Source organism: Humulus lupulus, chromosome 9, assembly GCF_963169125.1.
Source record: "Humulus lupulus chromosome 9, drHumLupu1.1, whole genome shotgun sequence".
Taxonomy (NCBI): domain Eukaryota; kingdom Viridiplantae; phylum Streptophyta; class Magnoliopsida; order Rosales; family Cannabaceae; genus Humulus; species Humulus lupulus.
Window position 1 is genome coordinate 138,180,139 of NC_084801.1, and position 23,166 is coordinate 138,203,304.

Genomic DNA, 23,166 nt, shown 5'->3' on the forward strand with positions numbered 1-23,166 from the left:
CACTAATGAAGGAGTTCCCGAGCAGCACCTAGATGTGTCACAACCACCAAGGAGGAGGACAACTGGAGTGACAATCATGGAACCCTCCAACACCCCGCGAGCAGATGCTCCTCGGGCCCCTTTACGGAAGGACAAGAAGAAGGTCTCCGAGCCTGTCTCTGAATCCTCGAACGAGAACAGTACTGATCTCTCGCTTTTAGATAGTTTGACTATTCTCTGTCACTTATTTGATAGGGACAACAACTTTAAGTACACTCCCACTTTAGATTCAGACTTTTTCATGCCAGAGAGTGAGTGTAACACTAGTAAAGTATATAATGTAGCGACCAGTAATTATAGCTCGAGCATTATACTTACAATTTCCTTTGTTTCCTTTTTTTTACATAGCACACTCATTTATTTATATTGTCTAATTTTTCGTGTACTTGACTTCTTGCAGACATGCCATCTGAAGACATGTTCGACCTCTACAGTGCGCCTGATGCTCCTGCGAGCAAGAAGAAGGCGAGCAGGCGGCATCGTGGGGAGTGCAGCAAAGAGCCTCCGGCCAAGGAAACTCGCACTGAGGACCTTCCAGCATCTGGTCCTTCGAAAAATACAACACCACCTTCATCTCCCCTCGAGCAGAAATCTCCGCCTGCACCAGTCAGGTCGACCCCTCCTCCACCGGCTCCTGTCGATCAGACATAGCTAGCAACCCCTGTTGAAACAGTGGATGACTTATCGAGCTGTGCTCTAAGATCGGCCAAGGATAGGGTGACAAGGATCCTGAGGCACGAGCACAGCCAAGAAGCCATGGTTGGGACAAATTCAATGGATGTCGACCAGATCTTGAACCGCACACTAAACAAGCTTGTCAATGTAAGTTGTCTCTTCCTGTTGAGATTCAATCTTTTTATTTATTATAGTCATTTTAACTTTTGCTCTGATCGCAGGAAATGCTAACAATGACTGCCGGCTGGCTCCGCTCGGGGGTCATTACTAAGCAATCCAAGGCGTCCGAGCAACGGAACGCTGAGGAGCTTAAGGCCGTTGAAGAAAAATATAAAGAGCAGCTTGAGGCGGCTTAGAAGGCAAATGCGGCATTGCTAGAGGAGAAAAATAAACTATCCGAGGAGATGACACAACAGCAAGTTGCTCTGAACAAAGCCCTTGAAGCAAAGGAGAAGTATAAAGAGTCCCACCTCACCAATTTTCACGACGCCAAAAGACTTAAGGCGGACCTGATCGAGAGCAGGCAAGAGGCTGATAAGTTGGAGGCTCGCATCAACGATATCGAAAAAACCAATGTCAGCAATCTGGAGAGGTACAAGGGCTCCAAGTCCAAGTGCTTCTATGATTTCTGGAAACACAACAAAGGGGCCGATTTTAGCTATCTCTCTGTGCGCATGAGGCAAACAGAAATAGCCCGGTTCGTTGCTCACTTGGAAGAAGAAGAGAGAGCGAAAACCCCAGCTGAGCCCGAGATCTCTTTGGCCATTGGCGTTGAAGGCGTAGAGAATGAAGCCGAAGCTGCAGTCAACCAGGAAAATCCATAAGACCCTCCTGCCTCATGATTATTTTTTTTTTATCTATATTTCAAGACAATTATATTTATTGCTGCACCGGTAGCTTTAACTTTTAACAGACAATTACATCCGAGCAGTAACTGCTCGCGGTGTAAAAGGTTTCCTTTTTGATATTATAATACTTGCATTTTATTATAACATTTGTTCGCATGACCGAACTTAGCACAGTACTTTGGCTTGATTTAACAAAATACAAAATTTTGAAAAATACTCTAAGTACCGTAGCATGCTGTCACTTATTTTGCTCGTGTGTTTTCATACTTGTTGATATGCTTTGCTTGCTAGGTACCTTATATGCCCCCCAAGTGATAGAGGAGCTTTAGGTCCTCAGTCACTTGCCTTGACCGAAACCTGTTTGAACATTTCTGCTCGTAATAAAGACTTGTAAAAATGATAATACAACAAAATAACACACGTAATGAGCAAATACTTGTAATAAATACAATAGTTGGCAAGAATGACTGGCTGCGCACAGTCCCTTTTATTTCTCGTAATAAATGGACAAAACATGTCTATACGAGTGATCAACAAAATGATCTTACACTTATAAGCGATCAGTCACATAAAATGACCAACCCTTTTTCATAACTTGTAAAAAGTAAAATTAATACAAGCCAATTCTTTAAGAAGAATTGTTTATTGATAGTACTTGCGCAGGTGTTCTCCATTCTAATAGCGAGGAATGAGATCTCCATTTAAGTGAGCAAGTTTGTAAGTGCCTGGATGGAGGACTTCTTCAATTTGGTACGGTCCTTCCCAATTAGGTCCGAGTACTCCAGCAGCCTGGTCGCGGGTGTTGAGGAAAACCCTTCGAAGTACTAGATATCCGACATTGAATTTCCTTTCGCGTACTTTAGAATTGAAATATCGGGCGACCTTTTGCTGGTAAGTTGCTACTCGGAGTTGGGCTTGCTCTCGCTTTTCATCGACCAAATCTAGAGATTCCATCAATAGCTGGCTATTAGAGCCTTGATCGTACGTTATTCTTCGATGCGATGGCGGATCTAACTCAGCGGGCAACATAGCCTCATATCCATAAGCTAAGGAAAATGGGGTATGGCCTGTTGCTGTGCGATGGGATGTTATGTATGACCAAAAGACTTGAGGCAATTGTTCTGGCTATGCCCCCTTTGCTTCCTCAAGCCTTTTCTTCAGAGTATCCTTTGGCATTTTATTGACTGCCTCGACTTTTCTGTTTACTTGAGGGTGAGCAACTAAAGAAATGCTCTTGATAATTCCATACCACTCGCAAAAATCTATGAACAGATCACTATCAAACTGAGTGTCGTTGTCTGAGACAATTTTTCTTGGCAATCCATAGCAACACACGATGTTTTTTACTAAAAAATCCAGCACTTTCTTGGTCGTTATGGTTGCAAGTGGTTCAGCTTCGGCCCATTTAGTGAAGTAATTGACGGCCACTATGGCGTACTTGATGCCGCCCTTTCCTGTGGGCAGAGATCCGATTAGATCTATACCCCAGACTGGGAACAGCCACGGACTTTGCATCTGTTTTAGCTTATTAGGGGCTGCTCGTGGAATTTTGGAGAACCTCTGGCATTTGTCACACCTCCTCACAAATTCCATCAAGTATTCATTCATTGTTGGCCAGAAGTATCCTTGCCTTAGGATATTTTTTGAAAAACTCTGCCCCCAGCATGGTCCCCACAAAAGCCTTCGTGGACCTCTCTCATCAATTCTTTGGCCTTCTCTTTTGAAATACACCTGAGGAGTGGCATTGAGTATCCCCTTCAGTACAAGATTCCATCGACCAGGATATACCTAGCAGCCTGCTGCTGAAGGGTCCTGGCTTTGTTTCTGTCCGTTGGCAACACACCCTTCATCAGGTACTCTATGTAAGGTGCCATCCATGTATCCACCGCTTGAATCACCAAAGAGGTCCCTTCTGCTTGGATGCTTGGTGTAGATAGTCGTTCAACTGGCACTATGCTTAGGGTGTCAGCATCCTTGGCACTCGCCAACTTGGCCAAAGCATCAGCGTTTGAATTTTGGTCACGAGGTACTTGCTGGAGATTGTACTTATCAAACTGTGCCAATAGATCCTTTGCTTTATTCAAGTAAGCGACCATTTTTAAACCTCGGGCCAGGTATTCTCCAATGATTTGATTGAACACTAACTGAGAGTCACTGTAGATATCAAGGGACTTTATGTGTATGCTTCTAGCTAATCGTAATCCTGCAAGCAGTGCTTCATATTCGGCTTCGTTGTTAGAAGCAGTGAAGTCAAATCTGATTGCGCAGTGAAATCGATGGCCCTTAGGCGTTATCAAAATCACTCATGCTCCTGCGTGGTGCTCATTAGAAGAACCATCTATAAACAACTTCCAGGAAGGAGTTTGGCTTTGAGTCTCATGCCCTTCTGGTTGTTCGCTGTCTGGAAGCCCGGTGAGTTCTGCGATGAAATCAACTAGAGCTTGTCCTTTTATCGATGCTCATGGCAAGTAAGAGATATCAAACTGTCCAAGTTTAACCGCCCACTTCAATAATTGGCATGCGGCTTCTGGTTTTTGCAGAACTTGCCGTAGAGGTTGGTCGGTCAAAACTATGATTGGGTGAGCTTGGAAGTATGGCCACAATTTTCTGGAGGCTAAGATCAAGAAATAGGCTAATTTTTCAATAGGTGGATACTGCAGCTCCGCTCCTATTAGCCTCTTGCTTACATAATAAACAACCTTTTGCACGCCTTCCTCTTCTCTTACTAGGACAGCACTAGCAGCGTATTCTGTGATCGCCAAGTAAATGAACAAAGTTTTTTTAACAACCGACTTTGATAGAATTGGTGGCTGCGACATGTGAGTCTTTAGGGCTTGAAAAGCCTGTTCGCACTCCTCCGTCCATTCGATGTTCTTGTTACCTCTGAGTAGATTAAAAATTGGGATGCATTTTTCTATTGATTTGGAAATAAATCTACTAAGAGCACTGATTCTTCCAGTCAAGCTTTGAACATCTTTGATTTTTGTTGGCGATTTCATATCGACCAGGGCTTTGATTTTCTCGGGGTTGGCTTAAATTCCTCGTGAGTTTACTATAAATCCCAGGAATTTCCCTGATCCAACTCCGAAGGAACACTTGAGGGGATTCAGCTTCATCTGGTATTTGTTCAAAACGTTGAAGCACTCTTGCAAGTCCCACATGTGTCCTTCTGCCTTCTTCAACTTAACCAGCATGTCATCAACATATACCTCCATGTTTGTTATGAGCAGCTCCTTGAACATGTGATTGACTAGTCGCTGGTAAGTTGCACCAGCATTTTTCAAACCGAAGGGCATTACCTTGTAATAGTAGAGCCCTGTATCGGTCCGAAAGCTAGTTTGATCCTCATCAGGTGGATGCATACTGATTTGATTGTATCCAAAGTATGCATCCATGAATGAGAGAATCTCATGCCTTGCAGTGGCATCGACCAGCTGGTCGATTCTAGGGAGTGGGAAACAATCTTTAGGGCAGGCTTTATTAAGGTCTGTGAAATCCACATACGTTCGCCACTTTCCATTCGGCTTGGGAACAAGCACGGGATTAGAGACCCATGTTTGATAAAACACTACCCTGATGAATGCATTCTCCTTTAGCTTCTCGACTTCTTCCTTTAGAGCCTTTGATCTATCTTTGTCGAGCAGCCTCCTCTTCTGTTGTACTAGTGGAAAACTCTTGTCTACGTTCAGGACATGGCTAATAACTGCAGGGTCTATTCCAACCATGTCTTTATGCGACTAGGCAAAGACTTCCTGGTTTTTCCTTAAAATTTCCACCAGTTCTTGTTTCGTTGTTGTCTCTAAGTTTTTACCGACTTTCACAACCCTGGTCGGATCTGCGTCATCAAGTTGGACCTCTTCAAGGTCCTCGATGGGTCCTATCTCTTCATCAAAATCCCCAAAGCGAGGATCCAAATCCCTATCCTCGCTTTGGACAACACCCTATTTGGTGACACAATCACCTAATTGGGCTTGTACATCACTGGTCGTTTGCAACTCCTTTCCGGCAGCTTCCCTCGACCTGCCTTTCTTCTCCTTAGATATTAAGGCATTATAGCACACCCTCGCTTCTCGCTGGTTTCCCAACACGCATCCTATCCCTACATCGGTTGGGAATTTCATAGCAAGGTGCCATATCGAGGTAGCAGCTCGCAGGTCGACCAAAATTGGCCTTCCAATTACAGCATTATACGCTGAAGGACAATTAACTACTATGAAAGTAGTGAGTAATGTCTTGTTCACAGATGTAGTTCCTGCTGTAACTGGGAGTCTAATCGACCCTGTCGGGGCGAGCCCTTCGCCAGAAAACCATATATGGTTTGGTTGCACGGCTCCAGGTCTTTGACGAACAACTTCATCCTTTCCAGTGAGGACTTGTACAAGATTTTGACTGAGCTTCCTGTGTCAACCAACACCCTTTTAACCATCAGGTTGGAAATTTGGACGTCAACGACCAGCAGATCGGAGTGTGGGAATCGGAAGTGTTGAGCATCGCCTTCAGAGAAGGTTATCAACTCCTCCTCTGTTCAAGCTTTCTTTGGTGCGCGATCCTCCACACTCATCATCTCGATGTCCTGGTCGTAGCATAAGATTCGAGCGTACCGCTCTCTTGCTTTCCCACTATCCCCTGTGAGGTGTGGGCCGCCACAGATGGTGAGTAATGTACCTGCCACAGGACCTGGCTGTAAAGGTGGCGAGTGTTGGCGTGCAGGCGCCTGCTCATTGCCACCTTGAGCCTCTCGCTGAAACCCTCATGTGGCTCGTATGTATCTCCTTAGGTGTCCCTGCCTGATCAGGAACTCGATATCGTCCTTCAATTGGTTGCACTCATTGGTGTCATGTCTATAGTTGTTGTGAAAATGACAGAATTTTGTTGTATCTCTCTTGGAGATATCCTTCCTTATAGGCACTGGTTGCTTATAAGGGACATTAGAGTTGGTCGCCTGATAGACCTCTGCTCTACTCTCGACAAGGGTCATATAGTTGGTGAATCTTGGCTCATATCTATTGCCTTTGGGGCGTTTATTTTCAGATGTTGGCGGCTCGTTACCCGCCCCTTTTCCACCATTTCTGTCGTTCCCGTTCCTGTTGCCTTTGCCGTTGCCATTGGGTTTATCCGACCCGTTGGAGGCTTTGGCAAGATCTTCCTTTGGTCCCTTGTCTTTTGTAGGTGACTTTCCCACATTGGCAATCATATCTTCGAGCTTGATGTATCGATCAGCTCAATCCAGGAATTCCTGGGTACTTCTTATCCCATTCTTTCTCAGGCTGCTTCAGAGGGGGAATGGCGCCTAACCCCGGCAATTAAGGCCATCATATTTCCCTCGTCGCTCACTGTTTTTGCTCCAGCCGCTGCTCGCATAAAGCACTGGACATACTCCTTTAAGGGCTCTCCCTCCTTTTGGCATATCTCGACCAGTTGGTTGGCCTCAGTGGGGTGTACGCGACCCGCATAGAATCGTCCGTAAAATTCCTTCACGAACATTTCCCATGATACTATACTAACAGGAGGGAATTTAAAGAACCACTCCTGGGCAGTGTCAGATAGTGTGGCGGGGAAGATCCTACAGCGGGCATCGTCCGACACCTTCTGAATATCCATTTCTATCTCCAATTTGTTGACATGAGATACTGGGTCCCCGTACCCATCAAAGTTTGGCAGTACTGGCATTTTGAACTTGCTGGGGGTTTCTGCCACAATAATCCTCTGCACAAACGGAGTGCCTCTCCTTCGGTCGTACTCTATGTGGGATGTCCGGCTCCCGACCAACTGCTGTATTGCCTGGTTCAGAGCATCAATTTGAGCCTGAACCACGTCTGGGATTGCTAGGGCGACTGGTGTTGGAGGAGTGTACTCATCGTGCCTCTCGCGTCTGTCGTTGAGAATGTCCCTCAAGTCATCATCCCTGCGCCTTTGCTCGCTAAGTCCTAGCCGATCAAAGACGTTATGCTGTCTGGGCTGCCCCCAGCGTTATGGCTTACAGGCCTATTATCTCTTGGTGGGGGGTTCCTATCTCCACCTCTTTTCTCATGCCTTCGACCAGCATTCCCCCTGCCGGAATCGGCCTCATTGTAGTCATGGACGTCTCTAAACTGTGGCTGACTATGGCACGACCGACTGGTCACATTGTTTCCTCCTCTGGCTGGAATCTCTCGAGCGTCAGGGGGAGGCCTGCGCTGGTCATTTGATCCCCGTGCATTATTATTCCGTGGGGGGCCCCTGACTGCAGATCCTGACTCGTTATGCCTTCTGTTGGCAGAAGGACGTTGCCCCCTGCTCGGTGGATTTGGCTCATCGTCCCTTGGGCGTCTAGGGCTACAGGGTGGCTGCCCGGCCCTATTTCGCTTGTAGCGCTTGGGATTGCCGTGACCAACCTGAGAAGGTGGTTGTTGCTCAGGATCCTGAATTGGGACATCATCCTGAGTAACAAGTGGCTGCTCCGGCCTTTGTGGGCTTGCTGGCTGGATTGGAGGACTCGGATTTGGGGCCCGTTGTGGTAGTGCACTTGGTGGCTGATCTGGTTGAGAGGCCAGTGCCGCATGCCCTCTGGCCAATTGAATGGATGCTTCAAGAGCGGTTGTGGCATCTCTCTGCCGACGGTCCATTTCTGCATGCCGCTCATTTAGCTCCTAGCGCTGATGCTCAATCTCCCTTTGTTGCAGCGCTAAGGTCTCTGCTGCATTTTCCTAATTGGCCCTCAGACTGGCCAACTCATCCTGCAACACACCTAGTGTTACCCTCAGCGTCTCGGAATCCATTTCCTCCTCTTCAAAATCCTAGTGTAGTTCATTTTTAGCCACATTTGAAGGAGGTTGAGACAACGTAGCGCCAGCAGCCTGTCCAGCTTTCTTGGATGTCTTCGTCATTTGATTTTCTTTAAGCTTCTTGAGTTCAACTCTCAATAAAAGCACCAGAATGCTGACCCTCAATTTGGCCAACGACACGAAGTCAAAATAACGACAAAGAAACAAAAAGGAAATTAAGAATGAAATCCAATGAGAAGAAGGTGACACAAATGATTTATAGTGGTTCGGCCCCAACTGTGTGGTAATAACCTACGTCCACTTAGTGTTTTTATTGATGTTGAATCCTAATGCCGTGATCAAAGAACTAGGGTTCTTGAGTTTCACAAGCCTTAGGAGAATTACAACTTTTCGGTGGATAATCACACTATGTTTTCTCTATGAGTATTCAAGTTCCAGGTTCAAAAGTCAAAAGTCCCTTCCTTGAGCCCTCTCACGTATATTTATAGACTCAAGGGGGTTACATAGGCCAATGGGCCTTAATTATCCTTAATATCAGCGTATAAGGAAATAAAGAGAAAATATAATAAATGTAGTTATTACAAGATTACATATCTTTAAATGAAATAAACCGAAGCATGCGACCAGGCTAGTCGCATCTAATCGCGAGATTTGATGAAGCAAAAGACATCTGGTCAATAGGCGAACAACATCCCTTCACTTTAACGCTGCCATGTGCCAGCCACATGTAATAAATTCTTGCCACATCATCAGGAGTCATTTTTGGGTAAACACATAGCATAAGTGACAACCAACAGATAGATAATTAAAAAATCATCAATCAGTTATACAACAGATCATATTGCTCACATAAACAATGATACCAACCTACAAGTTATTAATCAGTTATTCAGATAACAAACTCGTCACAATCATCAGTTTAAACAACAATAAACATATCACACCCAAATCCAGGGTCGACGCCCTTAGGATGCAACCTCTGATTATCCCACTGACTCTGGCTTGCTTAGGCCAAGCTCAGTGATTATGTACTTAACCTCAGCTACTAGTGGCCGAGTCGTGCCCTATGCGCAAATATTGATTTTGACACTCTTAGGTTGTTTATCATATGTCCCCATGGCATAATACCACCTCATTACATCACATACAAATATAGGGAACCCTTAGTCCCAATACAATCACATAACCAGGTGCAGTTTCTTACCTTTGATTCCGAGCGCTTTGGTTAGTTGAAATGATCCTCGAGCACGATCCTGTCCGAGCCCTAGCGTACACCTAGTCACAAACGTAACATGGAACCCTCATTAACATTCAATTCTGCAACCTAACCTCAGGACCATTCCTGAGCCCTCGGGAAGCCCAATTCCACCAAACGGGGTGATGGAATCAACCCCCAAGCCCCCAAGCGAAAACCCTAAGAAAGATACCCAAAACCCTATTCTAGAGGTAGGGTAGCGCTACAACGCTACAAACAGAAGCAAAAACGCCTAGAAAAGCCAGGCCTAGCGATGTAGCGCCCTAAAACTAGCGCTACTTACAGCACCAGAACACCCTGAGTTCTCTCCTTCGAATTTCCCCGAGCCAAAACTCCCTAAAACCCCTCCAAACCTCAACCACACTTCAAATGGAGCCTACCAACCACTACATCTCATCCCACATGGCCCAACAACATCAAATTTGGCCACATGCACCATCAAACATAGAAAACAAGAATTGAGCTTGAAGCTCAAGAACTTCATCAGCAAAAACCAGAAACTACCCAGAAATACAAATGGTCAAACTTAGAAACCTTACCTTTAGTGGAGAATCCAACCCTAGGTTGCCCTTAGTACCCTTCTAGCCTCTAGCTCCTCAATTCCCAAAGCTCAAATCCTTGAATTCCCATCCAAAAACTCAAATCCAGAAACAACTCATCAAAGTCAGAAAATTCAAACAAAACTCTTTAAGCTTTACCTTAATTGAACTTTAATTCCAGTAGAACTCCCTAGCTTCACCAAGGACCCAAGTTCCAAGTCCTAGCCTAAGCCTCCTCTGAGTTACAGCTTCGAATTCCAAAAGAAATGTTGAAGGGAGAGGAAACTGTGAGAAAGAATGGGATATAGGTTAGGAACTCTGTTTTTCCTTCTTTCTTTCTTCATATAGAATGCTTCTCACAAATTCTACAAATCCCACTAAGGCTAAATGGCAGAATAACACTTATCCTCTTTTAACCATCCAAAAGGCAATTTTGCCCTCCCATTAAAACCTAAGCTTTTAAACATTCTAAGGGCATTTTGGTCATTTGTTCCCAATTCCCTCTAATTCCTCGAGTGTCCCTAATAATTACCACTTAAACCTCGTTGCTTAACTAATCACCAATTATTTTCCTCAATGTCAAATAGTCTCCAATATATTTCCCAAATTCCCAGAAATACCCCCAGGCTCCCCCGAGCCGGGTATAAATCCCCACCGTGACTTTTTCGCTAAACCGCTCACTAGGATCGCCTCGAGTCACCAACTGCAAATATATCCACATAATAATGTGGTCTCAACAATTTATCGCAAATAATTACATGTATGCTCTCAACGGGCAAAATTACAAATATGCCCCTATAAGTTAAGCAGGGCCTACATGCATACTAATACTCATAATCATGCATCTCATATATCCATATAATCATATAAGCATGCTTATCACATAATCATGCATTTAACCATTTAAATCACACATAAACCAATTATACCCTCCTGGCACACTAATCAAGGCCCTTAAGCCTTATTAGTAATTTTGGGTCGTTACAGAGTAGATCTTGTAACGGGTAACCTGTTTTATTTTCTAATTTTACAAAAAAGAAAAACCACTATTTTATGGCCCATTTTGGTAGATTGATGTTATGTGTTCTTGAAAAACACCAAGAACAGGCCTCTGCTAAATTTTTCGGAAAAAACCCTTCGCTTTCTTGCTTTCCTTTACTTCTGATCTTATCTTCTTGCTGCGCGGTATATTGTGCCATGTTTACTCCTATGCTGGTAGGCATACCCTACGCAAATTATACTGACCAGTGTTGTTTGGTGCTCTCACCTCATTTTCCCTTTTTTCTTGTGTGCGCAGACTACTCGGGGGAGGTGATCACAGAACTCCATCAATGTGTCTTCAATTATAATGGCTCATACCGAAAAGACAACTCGAGGCTCAATTGAAGAAGATCCTCGCATGGCACGATGCGCTACTAGAAGGGATCCCAGAGAGGCATCACCCCCCGAGGAGGAGCCTAGTGGCTCGGGGCAGGAAGAATATTCTGAGACCGAGTATGCTACGGAAACTTATACTGAGGCGATCCTAAACCCGTTGGCTGAGAAGGAGGAGGGTCCTCTCTATGTGGCTCCTGTTAGTACTATCTCCATTAAACAAATACAAAATGTGAAGGAGAACTTTAAGCTCCATGGTGTATCCATCTTCAAGCCTACTGACTGTCAGACTGCCAATTACCATGGGGCTCAATTCTGTACCTGGAGCCAATTACATATGATTGTTGGAGCCACTCTCCCTCTTCAGCCATACTTTTAGAGTGTGGCTGATTATTTTGGGATTTGCCCAGCCCAAATCAGTCCCAAAGGCATAAGATTTCTTTCTGCCCTCTATGTATTGTGCAAATCTTTAGATTGGCCAGTGCCTTCTACCCACGGAATTAATTACCTTTTTGACCTCAAATCTAGTCCCCAGCCTTAAAGACATGGTGGCCCTGACCACCGCAGAGAAATTAACCAATGTTGGGATTTACCCCAATCCAGAGGCACAAGCCAAGGGTGCCACCCTTACTAGACAATCGCCTAGGAAGCACCTGCCCAGTACTAAGTCACCCAGCTCTCTGCCATCTAAAAAACAAACCAAGCCATCTGTACCTCCGTATAGACATTGCGTGGCCCACCGAACAAGAAGTTCAGCAGGGGTAGTCATCCAAGAGCCTGTTGATCATAGTGCTCCAAAAACTGCCCATGCTTCTCAACCTGGAAAGGGGAAGCAAATTGAAGTGGAGCATTCAAACTCAAGCTCCTCAGACAATGATGAGGATGTACTGCTCGGAGCAGTCGGCTACTCAAGGGGGAACGAAGAGGGTGATTTAACTCTCTTTATATTACTTTCTTTGCATTCTTTTGTCATTATAATTTTTTGCGTGTTCCAATGTTGATCGGCGTCTTACTAACTCTTTATTTTGGTTTGCAGATATGTCGTTTGTGCTCTTTAAGAAATTTTCTCAGAAGCATGCCACCAATCCGAGCAATGAGGCTCCTCCAGCCAAATGTCAGAGGACAGACTCTCATGTTGAACCTACCAAGCAGGTTGCTAGGACCCCCGAACAGACTCCTTCTTGGAAAAAGTCACAGTTGCAGACTCCAATTCGCAAATCTGCCAAAGGCAAGGGTCCTCAGAACGAGGAGGCGATTCACTCATCCCCTGCATAAAGGTCTGACCCCCCATGCAGAGTCCCAGAGGGTGCTGCTGAGGACCCTGCCGAGGAGTTACATGGACCTTTGAAGAAGGCCCTAGCCACTCATCAAGGCCACACAAAAAGGGTCTTCTACCCAATCTGACTTCATGACTAATTTAAGTACCAAATCCTTGGAGTATATCACTAGTATTTTCCTCCAGGATGTTGTTAGGGTAAGTATTCGACTTTCTTGGAGCAAATTTATTTTCCTTGTCTGTCACTTGTTCTCAATTTCCTTATTTCATGCTGCAGGGTATGCTGGTCCTTAGCTATGCTCATTATCATGTCAAAGGGGCGAGCAATCAGGTGATTGGCTTGGTGAAGGAGTCTAAAGAAAAAACCTCCCAAGTTAATGAGTTGTCGAAATAAGTTCAGAATCTTCAACGGACCTTCGAGCAGGTTACTAAGGAAAATGAGAGTTTTAAAAATGCTGCCAAGCAGAGGAACCTTGATGTTAGCCGATTGGAGAGGAGGATCGAAGAGCTGAAGGAAAAAATTATTGTTGTTGAGAAGGTCACCCAAGAAAAGGAGGACAAACTGGCAAAGGCTCTTGAGCAAGAAAAATCTGATCGAGTTGCTAATGCTAAGGCTTTGGAGGATTTTGGCCTGAGCACTCTCTTTGATTTTTGGGTTCATAACAAAACAGTGGGCTTCGGTTATTTGGGAGAGGCTTACGATGAGCTCATGTAGTACTGCACTCAGAGGGAGAAGAACGAGGCTTCGGCTAGACCTACCGAGCAGCTACCAGTCTCCGAGTCAGAGACTGTCGAGCTGCCCACGGAGCCAGCCGTCATAAATCTTAAAGAGGGTGTATTTCCATCCGACCCAAGTTCTTCAACTGAGGCTCCAACTCCTGCGGACCAGTCCAGCAATCTTCCAGGCGAAACTCCTGTTGTTGAGCCTGAGCAACACATCCATGACTCTTGAGAACTCTACCTCTCTTCTTTTTTTCTTAGTCTATGTCTGACCAAAAGTGACTGAGTCGAGCAGTCTTTATTCTCCTTTTGTTGAAACATCAGTTGAGTCAAGCAGCTTTTAATCTCGAGCGCCTTTTGACACATGTCTATATGATATTTTTATTTGGGTATGTATCTGCTTGTACCTTATTTTTCATTATTGCTCGGTTTGGAGATATGCGGCTCTATAAATCGGAGTTGTTCAATTGTTTTGAATTAGTTGTAAAAAAAATTGTTCAACCCTATCTACAAAAATCATTTTATGGCTTTTTTTGTTGCTTTGTACATACCGAGCAGCGCGCAAGCACTTTAACATTAATAAAAAATTAATGTTTCTAAGTTTTTTTAATTACGTGCTTTTTCCTCTGCTTGTCCATGTATGACTATGTTGCCCCCCAAATGACCGAGCAGGATTCATAACTCTTGGGTTATCCTCTTGGCCACTTGCTAACTTACCAGAGTTGCTCATAATATCTTGTTTGGGACCACTTGGGTTTGCAAAAACCTATAAAGGTTTCATACACTGCCGACAATCTGTGAAATAAATCACTAGTTAGCAAGATAATCATTGTAAAAGTAAGGCTTGTAAAATTGGACAAAAATTGTGTCTTATTGTTTAAAAATTAACCATACAAGCTGTGTCACTACAATCATAGCTTACATTCATAAAAATTAATTATTACAATAAATGGGCAAATCGTGCCTGTGCATAATTAATATAGCTAAATTGAGTTGGTCGATGGTATGGGAAATTCATGCCTGTACCGGCCAGTCAACGATCATTTAAAAGTGATCGTTATTGGTAGTACTTCCTTAGGTGTTCCCCATTCCAATAACGGGGGACAGGTACTAGCTGGAGATCTTGGTTATACCGCGCTAGCTTGTATGTGTCGGGTGGTACTATTTTCGTAACCTGGTAAGGGCCTTCCTAGCTGGTGCCTAGTACTCTTGCTGAAGCATCTCGAGTTTCTGGGAATATTCTTCATAAGACTAGGTCTCCTACTTAAAATTTTTGTTCCTTAACTCTAGAATTGAAGTACCGGGCAACTTTTTGCTGGTGGAAAGCCATGCGTATGTTGGACTTTTTGCGTCTTTCTTCAATTAGGTCCAAGGATTCGGCTAACAGCTGGTGATTACCACTTTGGTCGTATGTCGTGCGCCTGTGAGACAGTGGAGTCACCTCCACGAGCAACATCTCTTCATACTCATATGTAAATGCAAAAGGGGTATCTCCAGTAGTTGTTCACTCAGTAGTCCTATAGGACCACAGTACTTCAGGTAGTCTTTCAGGCCAGTTTCGCTTAGCCTCTTCTAAACACTTCTTTAGTGTGTCTTTGAGAGTCTTGTTAACTACTTCTACCTATCCATTTGCTTGTGGGTGTGAGACTACTGAGAAGCTTTTTATGATGACGTGTCTAGTGCATAAATCAGTAAATAACTGCCTGTCAAACTGCGTGCCATTGTCAGAAACTATTTTGTGGGGTAGACCGAACCTAAAAATTATATTCTTTACCATAAAGTCCAATACTTTCTTAGAATTGATTGTTGCTAGTGGCTCGGCCTCCGTCCATTTGGTAAAGTAATCTACTGCTACTACCGCGTACTATACTCCCCCTTTTCCTTTTGGCAACCGACCAATAAGGCCGATTCCCCAAATGGAAAAAGGCCATGGACTTTGCATCTGTGTTAGTTCATTTGGGGCTGCTTGGGGGATTTTTGCAAATCTTTGATATTTATCACATTTTCGAACATGCGATACGGATTCCTCATTCATAGTTGGCCAGAAGTAGCCTTGCCTTAGAATTTTCTTAGATAGACTCTGCCCCCCAATTTGATTCCCACAAAAAACCCCATGTACCTCTTCAAGAAGTCGTTCCAATTTTGTTTGATTGACGCACCTGAGTAATGGCATGGAAAATCCTCTTCTGTACATGACCCTGTCCAGGATGAGGTACCAAGCAGCTTTCCTTATCAATTTTCTAGATTTGTTATGACTGGTGGGCAGGATTTCGTGCTCTAGATAAGCTGCAATCAGGGTCATCCAGAATGGAGTGTTGCCTAGTAGAAGGACAGGTTCTGGCTGGTTGATACTGGGTTGGTCCAGATACTCAATGGGGACCAAATTGGCTTTGTCCACTATGGCACTACTGGCTAGTCTAGCCAGAGCGTCTGTTGTGGCATTTTGTTCTCTAGGTACCTGTTGAATGGAGTATCGCTTAATCTGAGCAAGCAAATCCTTGATTTTACTGAGATAGGCCACAATTTTCTCTCCCCGAGCAACGCATTCTCCTAGGACATGGTTGACAACTAGTTGCAAATCACTATATATCTCCAAGTATTCAGCTTTTACTTCTTTAGCTAATCTTAGGCCCGCAATTAGTGCTTCTTATTCTGCTTCGTTATTAGATGCCTCGAGTCCAAAATAAAGTGCACAATGGATGTGTTGCCCTTAGGGGTGATTAAAGTAAGACCGGCTCCGGACAACTGGTCGGTAGACGAGCTGTCTACATGTAATTTCCAGGCTTGTTGTTCTTCATCGGAATCAATAGTGCGAGACTCCGTGTGTCTGTATTATGTGCAACATTCGTGTTGTGCGGTAGCTTAGATTCGGATGACTGCTCGGCTGTGACTCCGTCTAGATCTGGTATTTTGGTACACTCAGCTACAAAATCTGCTAGAGCCTGGCCTTTTATTGTTGTTCAAGGCTGGTAGGTAATCTCGTATTGCCCAAGCTCTATAGACCATTTGAGTAGTCGACACGAGGTATCCAGCTTTTGCAAGACTTGGCGCAGTGGTTGGTCGGTAAGAATTCTGATGGGATGTGCCTGGAAGTATGGGTGAAGTTTTCTGGACGACAATAGCAGGCAGTAAGTTAATTTTTCAATTAATGGATACCTTCTTTTGGCTTCGTCCATCCTTTTACTGACATAGTAGACTAGGTGTTGGATCTTGCTTTCCTCTCTGACCAGGACTGCACTGATAGCGTATTGAGCAACTGCCACGTATATGCATAATTCTTCACCCTTCAAAGGTTTCGAAAGGATCGGGGGTTATGCCAGCTGCTGCTTTAGAGCTTGGAAGGCTTGCTCGCACTCTTCAATCCAGTCAAATTTCTTTGTGCCTCTAAGGATATTAAAAAATGGAATACACTTATCAGTTGATTTAGACACAAATCTGCTAAGTGCTGCTATGCGTCCTGTCAAGCTCTGTACGTCTTTGATCCTGGTTGGTGAGGGCATGTCCAGTAGTGTTTTTATGTTTTCAGGGTTTGCCTCTATTCCCCTGGAGTTAACTATAAATCCCAAAAAATTTCCTGATCCTACACCAAAGGAGAACTTTAGGGGGTTTAATTTCATTATATATTGCCTTAGGATATTGAAACACTCGTCCAAGTATTCAATATGCCCTTCAACTTGTTTAGATTTTACCAACATATCTTCCACATAAACTTCCATGTTTCTCCCTATTTGGTCCTTGAACATACGATTTACCAGCCGCTGATACGTCGCTCCAGCGTTTTTCAGGTCGAACAGCATTACTCTGTAGCAGTACAACCCCACATCTGTGCAAAAACTTGTATGCTCCTTGTCGGGTGGATGCATGCTTATTTGGTTATATCCTGGATAGGCAACTATAAAGGTTAAAATTTCATGGCCGGCTGTAGCGTCCACCAGTTGGTCAATTCTTGGAAGTGGGAAGCAATCCTTAGGGCATGCTTTGTTCAAATCTGTAAAATCTATACATACCCTCCACTTGTTGTTAGGCTTTGGTACCAATATGAGATTGGAAACCCATATAGGATAAAAGGCTTCCCTAATAAAGTTGTTATTTTGGAGCTTCTCCACTTCCTCTATTAATGCTTTTGCCCTCGCCTAATCTAGTAACCTCTTTTTTTGTTGCACGGGTTTGAAGTGTTTTGTGTCAATGTTGAGGGCATGGCTTATAATGGTTGGGCAGATCCCCAGCATGTCATCATGTGACCAGGCGAATACCCAACCGTGGTCGGGTATTACGGGTCAAGTGGGACCTCTTCCAATTCTTCGATTGGACCTACCCCTGTATCTGTATCCCCAAAACGAGGGTCTATGTCATCTCCCCCGTTTTGGGCTGCATCCTACTTATGGTAACTGGGCCCTGCAGGTTGGGCGGTACAGACTGCCTTGCCTGCTTTTTTGACTGATGAATTATAACATTCTCTGGCCACTAGCTGGTTCCTCTTGAGCATCCTAAACCTACTCGGGTTGGGAATTTGAGTAATAAGTGGAAAATTGAGGATATCGCTCGGAGGTCATACAGGGTCGGCCGCCCTATCATGGCGTTGTACGGAGAGGGAATGTCAATTACCATGAGCAAAGCCATTACCGTGTTTCCCTTAGGTGTTGTCCCTACTGTTAAAGGTAACCTTATGCTTCCTGAGGGGGCCATACTGTTTCTAGTAAACCTATACAGCAACTACTCGCATGGTTCCAAGTTTTTAACGCTTAAGTTCATCCTCTCTAGGGTATTTTTTAACAGTATTGGCAAACGAATTGTGATCAATGATCGTCTGAGCCACGATATGTTGGCGATTTGCACCTCTACCACCAAAGGGTCATTATGTGGATGATGTACGTGACTTGTGTCTTCCTCACTGAATGTGAAGGGTTCACATTTGTATCGAGGTTGCTTGGGAGTACGCTCCTAGACAGTCAGTACATCTTCCTCTTGCTCGTGTCTAAGGGAATGAACATATCTTTCTTGGGCCTTGCCGCTGTCACCGGCCAAATGTGGTCCTCCACAGATTACATCTAGCCGGCTAGCAAATGTTGGTGGTAAGAGTGGTTGATTGCTTTGATACTGCTGAGGAGGTTGTTGCTGAGGAGGTTGTTAAAGCTGTGGGTCAGTGGTCGGTGGTCAGTCGTACATACCTCTTCAGATGAGCATTGTTTTGTCTTATGAGGAATTCAATTTCCTCCTTCAAGTGGTTACACTCATTGGTTTCATGATTGTAGTCATTGTGAAACCGGCAAAATTTATTCATATCATGTCTACTAGCATCTTTCCTTAATGGTGGTGGCCTCTTGTAGGGTACTACTACTTGGGTGGCATTGAAAACATCTGCTCAGGACTCCATTAGGATAGTGTAAGTAGTAAATTTGGGCACGTATTCTCGCAGTTTTGGCGGGTCGGTGGTCTTAGGCTTCTTGTTGTCATTCTGGTTACTGTTACCCCCAACTCCGTTACCACGCTTGCCGCTCTTGCCCCCATTTTTACTTCCTTCTACAGGGTTGGTGATGTTCCCATCACTTGTTTTCTCCTACTCGACAATTGCCTGGGTAGGATTATTCACCTTCCGTTCAGCTTCTTCTAACTTGATAAATTCTTCTGCCCTATCAAGAAATTCTTGAGTGGTACACGTTGACTTCCTCTTCAAGCTACTCCAGAATAAACTTTTTACCTTGACTCCTGAATTGATGGCTATCAACTTACCATCATCACGAAGGGACTTTACCTTGGTGGCCTCTTGCATGAAACACTGAATGTAATCTTTTAAAGGCTCATTGTCCCTTTGTTTGATGTCCACCAAATCATTTGGCTCGGCTGGAAGGGGCATTGCCGAGGAGAACTAAGAATAGAATATGCGGACGAAACCATCCCATGACGTGATTGATCCTGGCTGTAGCTTGAAAAACCATCGCTAGGTAGTTTCTAACAGGGTGGCTGGGATGATCCTGCACCTAGCATCATCCCAAACCCCCGGGAGGTCAGTTTGTAGTTCAAAGTGATGAGCATGGGATACTGGGTCCTCCAACTCAGTATACATTTTCCATGTCGAAATTTTGAATTCGACATGTATTGGCAACTGATTTATACGGTTTGAAAATGATGAACCCCTCTATCTTTCCATTTCAATATCCGTTAACGTGGGGGCTGTCAAGTCCCTTAATAGTCGAGTTAACAGATCCAGTTGGGCTTGGATGTTAGGGTCTCCAGCTGCCTGGGGCTGTGCTGCATTACGGACCTCATCCATTCTCGGGTCCCGAACAGGCTCAAGCGGAGCTACGTTGTTCGAATCCCAATTTTCCCTACTGTGATTAAGAGCGTCTCGAAGGTCTTCACCTCCCATGGAACCCATCCAATTGAAAATAGAATTTGGTCGAGGCCTGCCCCTGGCACTCTAGCTATCTGCTCTTCCTGGTACTTGAGGTACTCCCTGCAACCCTCCACCTCAGAGTGGTTGGTTGTTAGGGATTTCCTGCCTTTGTGGGACAAATAGTCCTTCAGGTTGGTTGCCCCCTGACCTTGGTTATTAGGCTGGCAAACTTGGCCTGCTACCTCATCATGGTCATACCCATCAGCATAATGGGGCCTGTATGCGCTACTCACCTCCGGCTCATCTCTCCAGGACCTTGGTTGGTATTTTTGTTTCTGCCTGTACCAACCAGGTTACTGCTGGTAGTTTTGAGGTTGACCACCCCTGTTCGGTGATGGAGCTCGGGGGTCGCCATCTTGTCCTACAGCTCTAGTATTCCTATCATGATTACTACCCTGATGTCTTGGCCGAACATCTCCGGCTTGGTCTTGTACCATGCCACGCCTTGGCAAGACCTACTCATCTGTCGGTAAAGGTCGCCTATTATCATTGGCTTGGGCGCCCCGACCAGATCTGTGACTCCTAGTTGGACCTTGGTTTCCATTCTGAGGTTGTGCCCCTGGCCCATTCATGGCACCTTCACCGAAACCAAAAACGGGAGGGTGTTGTTAGTTTTGGGCTGTAGTTCCAGCTGCGGTTCCCACACCTTGGGTTTGCTGCTGTTGCATGTAATTGCAAATAGACTCAGCAGCCTCCCTTGTCCAGCATTCCATATCCTCTTATCGGGCATGTATCTCTCGTGCATGCCGATCCATCCACTCTTGAAAATCTCTCCTTTTTTTTGAAGGCTTCATTAAGGGCCTCCTACGCAGTGCCCGCCCCTGATTCATAAAGGCTATTTAATCTTGCATTTTTCCAACGACTTCCCTTATCTTATCAATCTCAGGGTCAAGTCCTTCAATATCTACATAGGGCTCATATCGTCCAAGGCCTCCATCCCTGGTTCTCTGCTGGTCGGCACCCCGCGCAGCAGTTCCACCTGATGTCCCTGCCTAAGTGATTCCAGTGGAAGCACCAGTCCCTTGTCCTGCTGTCGTGGGCCCAGCGGTTTGCCCCCTAACACCAGATGGATTTCTAGGCAGCAAATCACTTTGCTGTCCATTGAAATTGCTTATTGACGGGACTTGGTGAGAGACTTTAGCCTTGGGGTCTGGAATCTCTTGGCTTGATCTTCTGGTTGAGACTACCATCCTTGCAGCAATAAAATCTAAATGTGATTGTCAACAGCTCTTAAAGAAAGCACCAAAATATTGATTGGATTTTTTGTCAACTAACACAAAATAAAAATAATTAATTAGAGAGCTTTCACTTAGACAATCAATGAACCATAAATAAGCCAAGAACCGAATAACTATGAACAATGAATAACAAAAGACACCAGAAATTATAGAGGTTCGGCCCCAGAGACTGGTAACGACCTATGTCCTATTATAATTGTATTGATCTCAAAGGTTTACATAAGATAACCTGTGAAAACAAGCATGGTTATAACTGTAAAAATAATACAGAATAGCAGAAAACTCTGCTCAGTATTCCTAACAAGCTGGTCAGTATATTCCTGGTGCTGATCGGTAGGCTAAAAGTCTGAACCCTTTTCCATGGTGGTGGAAGACTTGCATTTATACTATCCTCGACACCCAGTAGCTGTGCCTGCACCGTAACTGCTGCAAAATATCCCTTCCTTTTCGCGGGTAGTTGTAGTCCTATTCTTTAGGAGTTTGACCGAGTTTTCCAGTGAACTGTTAGGCGTGAGGAGGTTGTAACTGATTTCATCCGAGCATGTATACCGGTTTTCCTGGAGAGCATACCGAGCAGCCTCTGTTTTGGTAAGCATGTCGCGCAGCTTTTGTCAGTTATTTGGCAAGTGTGCTCTCTCCAGCTTGTTTGACAGTTGGATGCCTATGCCATGTGTTAAAAATATGATAACACGTGTCCACGCTTTGATGCCACGTCAGTTGCGCATATTTTTTGGGATAACAACTCTGTAGCAGTACAACCCCACATCCGTGCGAAAACTTGTATGCTCCTGGCCGGGTGGATGCATGCTTATTTGGTTGTACCCCGAGTAGGCATCCATAAAGGTTAAAATTTTGTGACCGACTGTAGCGTCCACCAGTTGGTCAATTCTTGGAAGTGGGAAGCATTCCTTGGGGCATGCTTTATTCAAATCTGCAAAATATATGCATACCCTCCACTTGTTGTTAGGCTTTAGTACCAATACGGGATTGGAAACCCATATAGGATAAAAGGCTTCCCTGATAAAGTTGTTATTTCGGAGCTTCTCCACTTCCTCCTTTAATGCTTTTTTTCTCGTCTAATCCAGTAACCTCCTTTTCTGTTGTACGGGCTTGAAGTGTTCTGTGTCAAAGTTGAGGGCATGGCTTATAATGGTTGGGCAGATCCCCACCATATCATCGTGTGACCAGGCGAACACATCCTGGTTGTTCCATAGGAACTGGATCAAAGCAGATCTTATGTTCCTGGACAACCCTTTCCCTACCTTGACGACCCTGGCCGGGTAATTTGGGTTAAGTGGGACCTCTTCTAATTCTTTGACTGGACCCACCCCTGTATCTGTATCCCCAAAACAAGGGTCTATGTCATCTCCCCCGTTTTGGGCTGCATCTTATTTCTGGTGACTGGGCCCTGCAGGCTGGGCGGTACAAACTGCCTTGCCTGCCTTTTTGACTGGTGAATTTTAACATTCTCTGGCCACCAATTGGTTCCCCTTAAGACATTTTACACTTGCTTGGGTTTGGAATTTGGGTAATAAGTGGAAAACTGAGGTGGCTGCTCAGAGGTTATACAAGGTCGGTCGTCCGGCCTATCATGGCATTGTACGGAGAAGGAATGTCAACTACCACGAATAAAGCCATTACCGTGCTACTTTTAGGTGTCGTTCCTACTGGTAAAGGCAACCTTATGCTTCCTGTGGGGGCCATACAGTTCCCAGTAAACCCATACAGCAGCTGCTCGCATGGCTCCAAGTCTCTAATGCTTAAATTCATCCTCTTTGGAGTATTCTTGAATAGAATGTTGGCAAACGAACCATGATCAATCATTGTTCGGGCTACGATCATGTTAGCTATCTGTACTTTTACCACCAAGGGATCATTGTGCGGATGATGTACATGACTTATGTCAATGTGATAGGGTCATACTCTTAGTGAGGTTGTTTGGGAGTACACTCCTAGATAGACAGTTAATCTTCCTCCTGCCCATGCCTAAGGGAACGAACATACCTTTCTCGAGCCTTACTGAAGTTGCCGGCCAAATGTGGTC